The sequence below is a fragment of the Elephantulus edwardii genome, unplaced genomic scaffold (assembly GCF_000299155.1).
Source record: "Elephantulus edwardii isolate Elephantulus edwardi_28Jun2011 unplaced genomic scaffold, EleEdw1.0 scaffold00277, whole genome shotgun sequence".
Taxonomy (NCBI): domain Eukaryota; kingdom Metazoa; phylum Chordata; class Mammalia; order Macroscelidea; family Macroscelididae; genus Elephantulus; species Elephantulus edwardii.
In genome coordinates this window covers 553,151-566,235 of record NW_006400027.1, presented here as the reverse complement: position 1 = coordinate 566,235, position 13,085 = coordinate 553,151, and positions in this window count along the sequence as shown.

The following is a 13,085-nucleotide window of genomic DNA, read 5'->3' as shown; positions in this document are numbered from 1 at the left end:
ATTTGCATATGAGTAGTTGGTGGTCTGTTCCACAATCAGCTCCTGGCCTAGTTTTCACAGCTGATATTGAGCTTCTCCAGCGGTTCTTTACACAGATGTAATTGATCTGATTCCTATGCATACCATCAGGTGAAATCCAGGTATATAACCTGCGTTTATGTCTCTTAAAAATATATTTGCTATGAATAAGAACAAATATAGCTAGGGAAAAATGTAGCTAAAATGCTTCTTGTAGGTAAATATAGTGAAGCTTCATCTCCCATACTTTGAGCATGTTGCTGTGGGAGGGTGTATTTCTTGGGAAGAAACAGCATGCTTGGAAAGGTAGAAGGCTTGAACTGCCACTCCACCTTTCTAAGCATGATGTACTTTTCCAAGGGCTTGCCCCTGCTGGTTATGTGCCTAGTGTATGTGAGACAGAGCTTGAAAATCCTTATCTCCAAGGGAAACTTGGTTTCCTCTTCTCTCAGACAGCCTTTTTATTCTCTTGGCACTCCATGATATGTTCAAGAATCTTCTGCAGAACCACAACTCAAAGGCATCAATTCTTCTTCTGTCATCCTTAGTCATTGTCCAGTTCTCTAATGCATAACAAGTAATTGTGAAGGCCATTATCTGGATCAGATACACCTTAGTTTCTAATGTGATTCTGTTGCTTTACAGCAGTCAATACTCTGGAAAAGTCCCTAACAGTAAAATTTCCCAGTGCAATCCATCTTTTGATTTTTTCTGACTCCTGGGTGCCAAGAGTATTGATTTTGGAACCACTCAAGCTGTAGTTGTTAACACCCTCAATCTCTTCTCCCTCTATTATGGTACTGCCAATTGGCCCAGTAGTGAGAATCTTTGTCTTTTTGATGTTGAGCTTCAATGTATATTAAAGATTAAAGTCCTTGACCTTCTGCAGCAAGTACTTCAGGTCTTCCCTCAGTTTCAGCAAGCGAGGTTGTATCACCTACATATCACAATTTGTTGATAAGTCTTTCTCCAATTCGGATGCCATGTTCCTCCTCTTAAACCCAGGCTCCAGAATGGTATGTTCTGCATATAGATTGAAAAGATATGGAGACAAGATGTATCCTTGACTCATTTCTTTCCTGATTTTGAACCATATAGTGTTTCTTGCTCTGTTATGAAGACTGCTTCCAGGTCCAAGTATAGATTTCTCATGAGCACAATCAAGTGTTCTGGGATTACCATTCTTTCCAAGATTAACCACAATTTGTTCTGATCTACACAGTCAAATCCCTTTGCATAGTTGATGAAACAGAGATAGACATTGCTCTGGTACTCTACTGTCTGCCAAGATCTATCTGATATTGGCAATAATGTCTCTAGGTCTGTAATGCCACACCTCTTCTAATCTCAGTTTGCATTTCTGGTAGTTCTCTATTGATGTGTTGTTCCAATCAGTTATGAATAATCTTCAACAGTATTTTGCAAGCGTGTGATTTTAGTGATATTGTTTGATAATTTCCACACTCTGTAATCACCTTCTTTTGGAATGCCAATAAATATGGATCTTTTCCTGAGAGTTAACCATATAATTGTCCTCCAGATTTCTTTACACAACCTGGTGAGCATGTCCAGGGCAGCATCTGATTGTTGAAATATGTCAATTGTTATGCCATTAATTCCTGGAGCCTTGTTTTTTGCAAATTTCTTCAGAGAAACCTGAACTTCCAATCCGTCAACATCGCTGCCTCTTGATTATATGTTGTATATTGAAATTCTTCTGTCTCAGCCTATTCCTTTTGGTACAGTGACTCTGTATACTCCTTTCATCTTCTTTTAATGCTTCCTAGATCATTCAATATTCTGCTGTAGCATTCTTAAGTATTACAACTTTAGGTTTGAATTTGTTCTTTAGTTTCTTCAGCTTAAGAAATGCTGAATGAGTTCGGTCCTTTTGATTTTCGGATTCCAGCTTTTTTACATCTCATTACAATACTTTGCTTTGTCTTCCTGTACTGCCCTTTGAAATCTTCTGTTCAACTCCTTAACTTCCAGTTTTTGCCCTTTGCTTTGGGGTTTTGGTTCTCTAATGCAATATACAGAGTCTCTTCTGACATCCATTTTGTTTTTTTCTTCATCCTCTGTCTTTGTTATGACCTTTGGCATTCTTTGTAGATGATATTCTCAATATCCTTCCATGGCTGTCTTTGATACAGTTTTAAAATTCAAGTGGGGTAGATTCAAGGGCAAATTTTGATTGCTGTGGATTTGATTTAACCTTCTTTAGTTGTAGTTTGAATCTGCATATGAGTAGTTCATGGTCTGTTCCATAATCAGCATCTGGCCTAATGTTTATCCCTGATATTGAGCTTCTCTAGCAATTCTTTTCACAGTTGTATTTGATCTGATTCCTGTGCATAGCATTACGTGTAATACCTGTATATAGTCTATGCTTATGTTTCTTATAAAAGTTATTTGCAATGCATAAGTCATTTATTGAACAGAATTTTATCATTCTATCCCCAGCCTCATTTTTGCCACCAACTATATATTTTGTGACTACTGATCCATCTTCCCTGTATCCAACTTTTACACTCCAGTTACCCACTTTTATTAATGTATCTTCATTGCCTGTTCAATCAATTGCTGACTGTAAAAGTTGATAGAAATAATCTGTTTCCTCCTCTTTGTCACTGGTGGTTGGTGCACATATTTAAATGATAGTGATATTCACTAGACTTCCATGCATGTGGGTATCATCCTGTAAATCACAGCAGTACTTTTCAAGATGGATTTAGAAATGATCTTTTTAACTATGAAAGTGACTATTTTTTCTCACCTTTTCATCTTTGATGTAGTAGATCATATCATTTTCTGCTTCAAAATATCCCATGCCAATCTATTTCATGTCACCAATACCTAATATGTCAATGTCTATGCATTTCATTTCCTTCTTAAAGATGTGCTGTTTTTCTTAATTCCTGCTTCTCACATACTACTTTCCAATCATTAGTATCTCCTTATGACTGTTCCTCCTCCTTTGCATTTCCAATTTGAGGGCTCAACCTCGGGTACCATATTTGCTAGTCTGCTCTAAGTGTGCTCTGTTGTAGATAGGGTTTTTGAAGGCCTGTTATTTCAGAAGCGGATGGCCAATCCTTCTTCCTAGTCCATCTTGATTTGGATGATCAACTTTAGAACAATATCTCAGAAACAGGAATTTCACTTCTCCCTTATAGAAGTAATCAGTGGATTCTGTTTGTGTCTTGTCCCTTCCTTTTCCCTGCTCCATCAGCATCCCCTTGTATGCCAGCATACCCCATCCAGCACCTCCCTTCCCCCTGCCAACTCTTGATAAGATCGCTCAGACCTCAAGTCACTTCTGTGATGCCTTGTGCCTCAAGTTGCTGCCTGTCTTGAGTTTAGGAGGCTCTAAGTCCAAATCTCATGTATCAGCTTTAGGGAAGGATTTTTGTCTGAGGCAGCATTGAGAAAAGGTCCTTGCAAATCAGCTTGTGCTCCAGGACTGTCATTTTGTGACTGTCTCTGCTCTTCCATTTGTAGCACACTGCTTTCATAGTAGCACAATTTCCAAGATAAGGGCTGTGTGTCCTCTAGATCAGATATGTTGATGGTGTTTAGTTGGCTAAGGGCCCAAATTGAAGGATAATTATGTCAGATTAAAAACTGGAGAACAATTGCATCATTCCATTACTGCCAAATTACATTTAGTAGAACACTCTGACAAACTATTGTTAATCATGGCCCAGACAAATTGACCCATAATCTTAACCACTATACTTCCCACAGGGCTTATTTGCATTTATTCTGAATTTGAGCAAGCTGTCCAATCCCCTAGTGGACCACAAGCACCTTATTTGCATCGTTCCACGCAATTATTGTATGAGAGTCATGAAGACCATGGCTAGGTGTGTATTAAGTTATTCACTATCCTAAAAGGACTGTATTTTTTTCTATTAATGTCCCATACTATTAATAACAACAATAACCATGCTATACCCTTCTCTAATACCTCTTGTCCGGGGATCTCTGAATGCTTTCAAACATTAATTAAAAATCCTCTCAGCATCCCTGTGAGTTCCTAGGGCAAAGAGAGAAGAGGAAATCATATCTGCTCTGACATTAATTAAGCTCTCCCTTGGCTTGCAAACTAGGTAAATAGCTTTTCTTTCCCTATTAACAAACAAGCTGGCTCTCCACAATGATTATCGCAGATGTTCACAAGTGAGAGAAAAGATTACTTCTGCTGGACATAGGAGAGAGACGACTGACATGCATGCCAGACTCTGCTTCTCTTCTGAGGCTTTGCTTCCTAGTACTGGTTTCTAAAGCTGAGCAGTCATCAACATCACTTTAAAAGACTCAAACTGGACTAGTCGCTATCATGTCAATTCTGACTGTGATGACTTTAGGTTTTTCAAAGTATAGCCGTCCTCTACAGAGTTTTGGTGCCTGTGACCTTTGGAAGCAGATCCACAGACCTTTCTTCCTAAGTGCCTTGGGGTGATTTCTAATAGCCAACCTTTGCTCTAGTACCTGAATGCTTAAAAATGTGCATGGCCCAGGTATTTTAGGATTACCTTATGGTCTTTGTAAATGTACCCGCTCTTGGGCCATAAACCACCTTCTCCATCCTCACAGGTGATTGAGAAGATCATTGTCTGAATTAAGTGCACCTTAGTCTTTCTTAACTGACATCATTATTCCTCAGCCTTCTGGAGAGATCTCTGATAGGGAACTTGCCCAGTGCAGTATGTCTTCTGACCATGGATGTTGATTGTTGATCTAAGTAGGATGAAATTATTGACAGCTTCAATCTTTTCTACATCTATCATGATGTTGACTGTCCTGCAGTAGTAAGGATCTTTGTTTTCTTGATATTAAGATACAATCCATAAAGATAGCTTTAGTCCTTGATATTCTGTAGCAAGCATTTCATATCCTCTTCTTTTTCAGCAAGCAAAGTTGTGTCATCCATGTAATGCAAGTTGTTCATGAATCTTCCTCCAATCTTGATGCCACTTTCTTCTTCATAAAGTCAAGTTTAACTCATTATTTGCTTACCATACAGATTAAATAAGTATGGCAGAACTATGCAATCCTGCCACACACCCTTCCTGATTTTAAACCATGTAGTATTCCTTTGCTCTGTTCAGACAACAGTTTTTTGGTCTAGGTATAGATTCCATATGAACATAATTATGTGTTCTATTATTTTTTATGTTGGTCATATTTTGTTATTATACACACAGTCATAAGCCTTTGCATAGTCAATAAAACACAGATAGACATTCTTCTGGTACTCTCTGCTTTCAGCCAGTATCCATCTGCATCAGAGAACTGGATGATGAATAAGGATGGCAGAAGAATTATTGCCTTTGAGTTAGGGTGTTGGAGAAGAGTGCTGCATATCCTATGAACTGCCAAAAGAACAAAAATATATGTCTTGGAAAAAAATACAGCTAGAATGCTGTTTGGAAGCAAGGATGGTGAAACTTCGTCTTTCATACTTTAGATGTTCAGCTAGGTGAGGCTATTCCTTGAAAGGGACCGTATGTTCGGTAAGATGGAGGGTCAAGGAAGGAGAGGGAACCTCTAAAAGGATGAATTGACATAGTGACTTCAGCCATGGGTTCTAATGTATTAGAGATGATGAGGATGATATAGCATAGGGTAGGATTCAGGCTAGTTGTTCATAGGGTCACTATGAAGGATACTCAACTCAATAGAATCTAAACAAAATCCTCATAGTTCTCGTCAGTGTTTGTGACTAAGTCACTAAATGGTGAGACTCAGTGTTATGAATCAAACTGCACTCCCTCCAATAGATGTGAGAATCCTAACCCAGTACCTATGAATATAACCGAGCTTCACAATAGAGTTTTCTTTGATATATTAATTAGATCACACTTGACTCAAGTGGATCCTAAATTAAATAACTTCTGTGTTAGGGAAAGACCAGATTAGATAGAGATGTGCATACAGGGAAGAGGTATGCCATGTTTGGACCCAAGGAACTCCTCCAAGAGTGCCTAAAAGGAAGAAATTGACACAGCTAAACCCTGATTTGGAATTATAGCTTCTAGAAATGTGAGAAAATAAATTTTATTCTTTAACCCACTCAACAGTGATATTTCCACTGCAACAGCAAACTAAGATGTTCAGTAATGTATATATGTATAAATTCTCTATACAGCTTAGGAATAATCACTTTTCAGTGGCATTTAACATTAAAAGAAATGTTTTCCAGTAAACATTTAAAAATAAAAATAAATGGAGAAATGTTAAAATTTATTTCCCCCATTTTCTTTCTTCTCAGGTCACAGTTTGGAATATGTTATCATTAGACCAGAATTTCTCAGAAAGTTGTCCATAGATTTTTCTTTGTCTAAAACTCCTAAGAAATTTGTTTAAAGATGTGATGGAATTCAGAGTTCCTGAATTTTTATAATACATAAAATTTTACTTTATACTGGTTCATGTACAAAGTTCGTATGCATTGTTTTTCACCCCAGATCTTTCCAGTGTCCTTTAACCACCCATTACTCCACCCATCAAATTGTGTGACCCTATGATTACTGCCCCTCCATCCTCACTCCTCTACTCCCCCCTCTCCCCTTAGATCCTTGTACACATTTTACTAATACCTTCTGGAAAATAAAGTTTAATGTTATTAGAAGTAAAACAACAACAAGAAGAACACAAAAATGGAACAACATCATCAGAGACTATGAAAAGAATCTTAAGAACTTTGGCATCTGAATCCCAAACACAGTGACTCTAAGGCATGTGTATATACTGTATGTCAGCTCCTATGAACCTCATAGTTGGATGCATGTTGGGGACAACATGTTCTATTCTGCCAAACACACAAAGGAACCAAAGTTTCCAAAGCAAACTAGTTGTCATGGAATCAATTGTGAATCATGATCATCTTTTGCATGCCATTTATAAGGTTCCAATGGCTGTGCTCTTTCGAAAGTAAATAATCAGGTGTTTCTTTTAAGAAAATCCTTGATGAATTTGAATCATTGTCTATTACTTACTTGGCAGCTGAGTGCATAACATTTTGCCATTAAGGATTCCCTTCTGCACTAGGAAGTTCTAGTGATCTAGTGAGTGCTGAGTTTTGCTGCCAACTTGAAGACAGGCAGTTTGAATCCACTAGCTACTCCTTGGGAGAAAGATGGGCAATCTCCTCCAGTATGATTTACAGACAGCTGTGAGTTGATTCTGACTCTATGGCACACAATAAGAACAATAGCAGCAACAATATTCTACTCTAGAAAGATAGGGAAACTGAGGCTCAGACAGTAAGTTTGCCTACTGCAGGTGTGCACCTCTCCAGCTAGTAGGAGAAGTAGACCAGAAGGCATGTTTGACAGCTCAGAGTCCGAGGTTCTTCATATACTACAATGAGGACACAGGCTCCCAGAAACTTCCCTGGACTCAAACGTAAACTTTCCTTAGCCTGTTCTCTCATGTTAAGTTTTTGTTTTTTTTAAAAAAATCTGTGTTGTTGCTTTTGTAGGCTGCTGTTTAGTTAGAATCAACACATAGCTAACCCCCTCAATCAGGATTTTAGAGTCAGTAAATCCCATGAGAAGCATTTGCTTATCTGAGAAGCAGCTGGTGAATTAGAACTGCATTCCTTTAAGACTTCAATGCAGCTTCTACCACTGTGTCACTAGAGCTCCCTGTAGGTACGATAAACATTGGAAAATGTAACTCGCTAATTGCCCAAATGTAAAAAGGAAATAACAGCTTTGATAGAAAATTTATATTATTAATAAATGAGGGTGTTCTGGTGGCCTCATAGAAAGAAGCTGCACTGCTATCCCAAAGACATGCAGTTTGAGTCTGTCTCACACCGGAGGATTAGCTATGGGTCGGTTCTGATTTGATGGTAAACAACACCACCACCAATAAATTACTCTTTTTTTTCTACTATGTGTTTTTTATTGTCATTACTCTGACTTCTAGTATGTCCCTTTTAATGGAATGACTAACAGTTCGACCGGCTACTCAAGTGAGTAAAAGTACTTGAGTATAACATGAAAGGGAGCTTGTCAAAAGCGATAGTATATTGTTTGTAAGCTTTATGTACAAACTCTTTCTTAAATGATTAAATCCATTCTCTGGCACATCTGGTTATTGTTGTTAATATTTACTGAGCTAGCCCTTCACCAGAGTGACACACATCCCGTGGATGAAGTACTGCCTGGTCTGCACATGCCTATGAGTAGTTGTAGTTTGGACAGTAGGAATCCACAAAGGTTTCAGGAGGTAATTTTCGCAAGTAGATTATCAGGTTTCGTCCTAGCTTATCTTCACCTGGAAACTCAGTATCATACTGATGCATAAGCCTCCTCCACCACTGAGGAATGTTTGCTATGTTTGCAGTGCATTGGCCAGGAATAAAGTCCAGACCTCTGACTTCAACCAATGAAACCACCACTGCTCTCTAGATCTCTGTTACGGGTAGAAACTAGTGTCATTGATGTATTTCTTATGATATAGTGTGTCATCAGTGAGGCTAGAATTGTACATTTCAGGCTCTTTTTGGTAGCTTAGCGGTAAGAAGCTGACCTGCAATCCCAGAGGCATGTGCTCGAACCTAGTAGTGGCTCTGCAGGAGAAGAATGAGTAATGTCTTCCCATGCAATTTCTTATCTCTGAAAACTCACTGGAGGGTCAGCTGTAAGGTGGTTCTGGTTTGACAGCACACAAGAACTTAACCAATGGGATATGGGGTTTTGGAATCCATAGCCTTCTGCATTGACTAGGTTGGAGGAGGACTATAGATCAGGTAAGGAGACGGGGATAAGGAGAAGGAGGGAAAGACGGAAAGATGATAACTAAATGAGCAATCACCATGAATAATTGTCCTTTTTCTCATCACTTAATCACCCTTCTAAGAATATTTTGGGCAGGTACAGCTACATTTTACAGACAAAAAACTAAGGTGCAGAGTAAATGAATATCTTGTTTGTAAGTGCAAAAGCTAGAAGTAGAATTGAGTCTTATATTTTATATTTGCTCTTTTCATATTTTTCTTGGTCTCTGACAGCATGTATGCTCACACTGCATGATTCAAAATTGGGAAGGGTGTACGCCAGGGATGTGTCCTATCTCCATACCTTTTCAACCTGTATGCAGAGCAGATTATCTGAGAGGCTGGGCTCTATGAGGAGAAGTGTGGCGTCAGGGTTGGTGGAAGATCTATTAACAATCTGTGTTATGCAGATGACACAACCCTGCTTGCTGTAACTGAGGAGGACCTGATGCACTTGCTGCAGAGGGTCAAGGACTACAGCCTTCAGTATGGACTGAGGCTCAATGTCAAGAAGACAAAGATTCTCACCACTGAACCAACTGGCAACATCAGGATGGATGGCAAAGAGATTGAGATTGTTCACAGCTTTAGTTTGCTCGGCTCGACGGTCAACACTCTTGACACCAGCAGCCAGGAAATAAAAAAAAAATGTATTGCTATGGGAAAGTCTGCTGTTAGGGACCTCTCTAAAGTACTCAGGAGCAACAGTGTGTCTCTGGAGACTAAGTACATCTGATACAGGCCATGGTCTTTGCAATCACTTGTTATGCATCAGAGAGTTGGACAATGACTAGGGAGGATAGAAGAAGAATTTATGCCTTTGAGCTGTGGTGCTGGAGTAGAGTACTAAATGTACCGTGGACTTCCAAGAAAACAAACAGATTCACCCTGGAGAGGGTTAAACCAGGCTACTCCTTGGAGGCAAGGATTCTGGGGCTTCGTCTGACATACTTTGGACATGTTGCCAGGAGGGACAGGTCCTTGGAGAGGGACATCATGCTTGGGAGGGTGGAGGGACAGCGCAGGAAGGGAAGACCCTCTATGAGGTGGATTGATTCAGTGACTGGGGTAATTGGGATGGGTGTGTGAGAGGCAGCGCAATTGGCACAGGATAGAGCAGGTTTTAGGGCTGTTGTAGATAGGGTCGCTATGAGTCGCAAGTGACTCGACAGCACATAACAACAACAACGACCTTTTACTTCAGAGTCATGAACCCTCATCTACCTCATTTACTAGCCACAGAATATTTCATAGCTTGTCTATTGAAGTAAACAGAATGGTCTTTCTTTTCTCCAATTGTATTAACACTAATAGCTGGGAATTGTTCAGAGGGGCATGCAATCTTGAAGTATTTTCCATCTATTTCAGAATGAAAAACAAAGTAAAGCAGAGTGTCTTATGATTCAGCAGGGCCCTGGGACTGGTGTCCTGAGACTGGGTCTGGAACATGAGCTTCTGTCTGACCACTGCTTTTGGTAAATAGAGGTAACACTTACTCATTCTGTGGCCTAACTTCTTCCTCTGCAAAACAGGTAAATTAGTGTTTGTCATTCACCCATGTCACAGGCATGTGTAGAGGGTAAGTTGTAATTATGAGGTTAGGGGGGAAATAGCAAAATCATAAAACACAGAAGTATTTATACGTACTCTAAGTTGGAGGTGGTTTCTTGAGTTCTAGCGAACACTTTTCACTCAGCAATGACACTGACCACTCTGGAATGACAGAGATTACCTAGTATGAACCTCCCCATTTCAGCTCAGCTACATAACCCCATATTGTAGAACTCTACAGAACAAAATAGAACACTGTCCTGTATGGTGTTCAAAAAGCGTGTATCTTTATGGAAGCAAACTTCCACATCTTTCTTCTGTTACGCAGCTGGTGGATTTGAACCATTAACTTATTGCTTAACAACCAAGTTAACCAAGTTAGTCACTGCACTACCAGATTTCTGTTGGTAAACAGAAATTTGGAATGGAGCAGGAAGTTGAATAATTCACACAGTGAGTTAGAAGCAGTCAAGGATTTGAACTCAGATCTCTTGACTCCTGCTACAGGCTCCCCTTTTCCTCCTCTGCCTGCTATAGTTCTGCTTCTTGGGAGGCAGGCTGGAGAGAACAACTGACAAAGAAAGTAGGGCTGGGTACCACTGCTGGCAGCTGCCTTTCAGGTTGGACACACACCATTCCTTTTCAGCTGAGCAACCTCATTCAAACACACTCAGGCGAGCCAGGCAAACCAGATGGGTAATTGCCTGGAGTGTGTAGGGAGGTGGTGGAGAGTGTGGTTCACTGAGTACCCAAGGAGGTTTGGCGCATTATAATTTCCAACCATCCAGAATGTGAATGACCAAACCCCAGTGGTCTGATCCTGTCAGATTAGTTTTATTTAACAGAGCTATGCCTCTGAGCTAAGCTAGGTTCTGGACTTTTGTATGCATAAACCAGTAGAAATGAAACTTAGTTGGGGAAATGAGAAAGAGTTGTTTGAGAAACTCTGTAAGAATTTGTGTGATTGCCTTTATGCATTAAGGCTTAAATTATTAAGCCTTATCTCCTTTCCTCTGAGTTGTAATGTTGGAGAAGAGCACTGAATAGCCCATGGGGTGCCCAAAGAACAAACAGATGTGTCTTGGAAGAAGTTCAATAAGAGTGCTCCTTGGAGGCAAAGTCTCCCATACATTGGACACATAGCTAAGTGACGCTGTTTCTTGGAAAGGGACATCATGCATGGAAAGATGGAGAGTCAGCAAAGGAGAGGAAGATCTTCAATGAGATTAATTGAAACAGCAACTGCAGAAGAGGCTCAAGTGTGTCAGCGATGATGCGGAGAGCACCTGATAGGGCAGGGTTCAGGTCTGCTGCTCATGTTGTTGTTGTGTACCACAGAGTCAGAATCGACCCATAGCTGCCTCTCTGTGGGTTTTCAGAGGCAGTTGGTCACACAGGGGATTGCCCATCCATCTCCCAGCTGTTTTTCCTAACATGTTTTCTCAAGAACTTGCACTTTCTGACAACACATCCAAAGTATGTGAGATGAAGTGCTCTGTGTACAGTGTCCTTTATATATAGCACTCTCAAAACTGCCATTTTTCTCCATCTTAACTTTCAAAATTATGCTAACTTCCACCTCTGCCAGGTAATCAATCAATGGGGGTTTGAAACTCAGAGACAAGATTAATTAACACTGTAAATAATTACTACTAGAACTTTCTGTGGTTGCAAAATGTAAAGGTTTCAACCATCCTATAAAATCGTCCTATGGTTCATTGTTGTTATTATTGTGGATTGCCCTTGAGTTCATAGAGTCGACTCATAGCAACTCTATGAACGAAAGACCTAATGCCTTTGCATAGCTACAATTGTTTCTCGAAGTTCATAGAGTTTCCAGAGGTATGTGGTTTAGAAAGTGAATGCCTCTCCCGCTTCCAAACCTGTTTTACAACTGGGAGCTCCACCAAACACTGTCCACAGTGGGAAACTATTCTGGTATTTGATCTCCCCATGGCACAAAGTTCAGCATCATGACAAAGCCAGCTTACCTCATACAGCACATTGACAAAGAGTGATGTGCAAAGTGGAAGAATGTTCCTCTAGCTATAATAACACTAGTCTCATTTAGCACTGGTTAAGTGTTCTTGAGTCGAATATGACTCAGAGTAAGCTTTGCACAAAAGACCTGAACTCTGTTCTATAATTAACATAATTTCTGTACATTTATAAGAGAATTTACAGTTTCCAGAGGCACCTAGATTAGGAAGTGTATGCCACTGTGCTTCCCAACATGAATCAATCTGGAAGCTCATCCAACTACTGTACATAAAATGGGTAATAACCATTGTGGTATTTGACACAACTGTGGGGTAGTGTTCAGCGACACAGCAACTCCAAGTTGTTCAGTACAGCAAATAGACAAATGATTGCTGTGTCTTTTAAAGAATATTCTTCTAAAATTAATAAATTTATTATTAATACATACTACAAGATTTTAAATCCACACCCTTGAGCATGGCTCCGCCATTACCCTTACTCTAGGGGAAAAAGAACAGTAACATACCACAGAAAGGATCTCAGAAACTTCCCTTGCCTGACTGCCATCAAGATGAAACCACCATCGAGACAACTACCATCCATTTTATTCCCTAAGCAGCACCCCCAACCCAGTACCTGGGTCCACCTTCCCAAGGGCCAGCCCCCCTGAAGCTTCCACTACTTCGCAGAGCCTCACAACTCGGCCCCTCCCATCCACTGCTCTCTACCTCAGGCTCCGCCC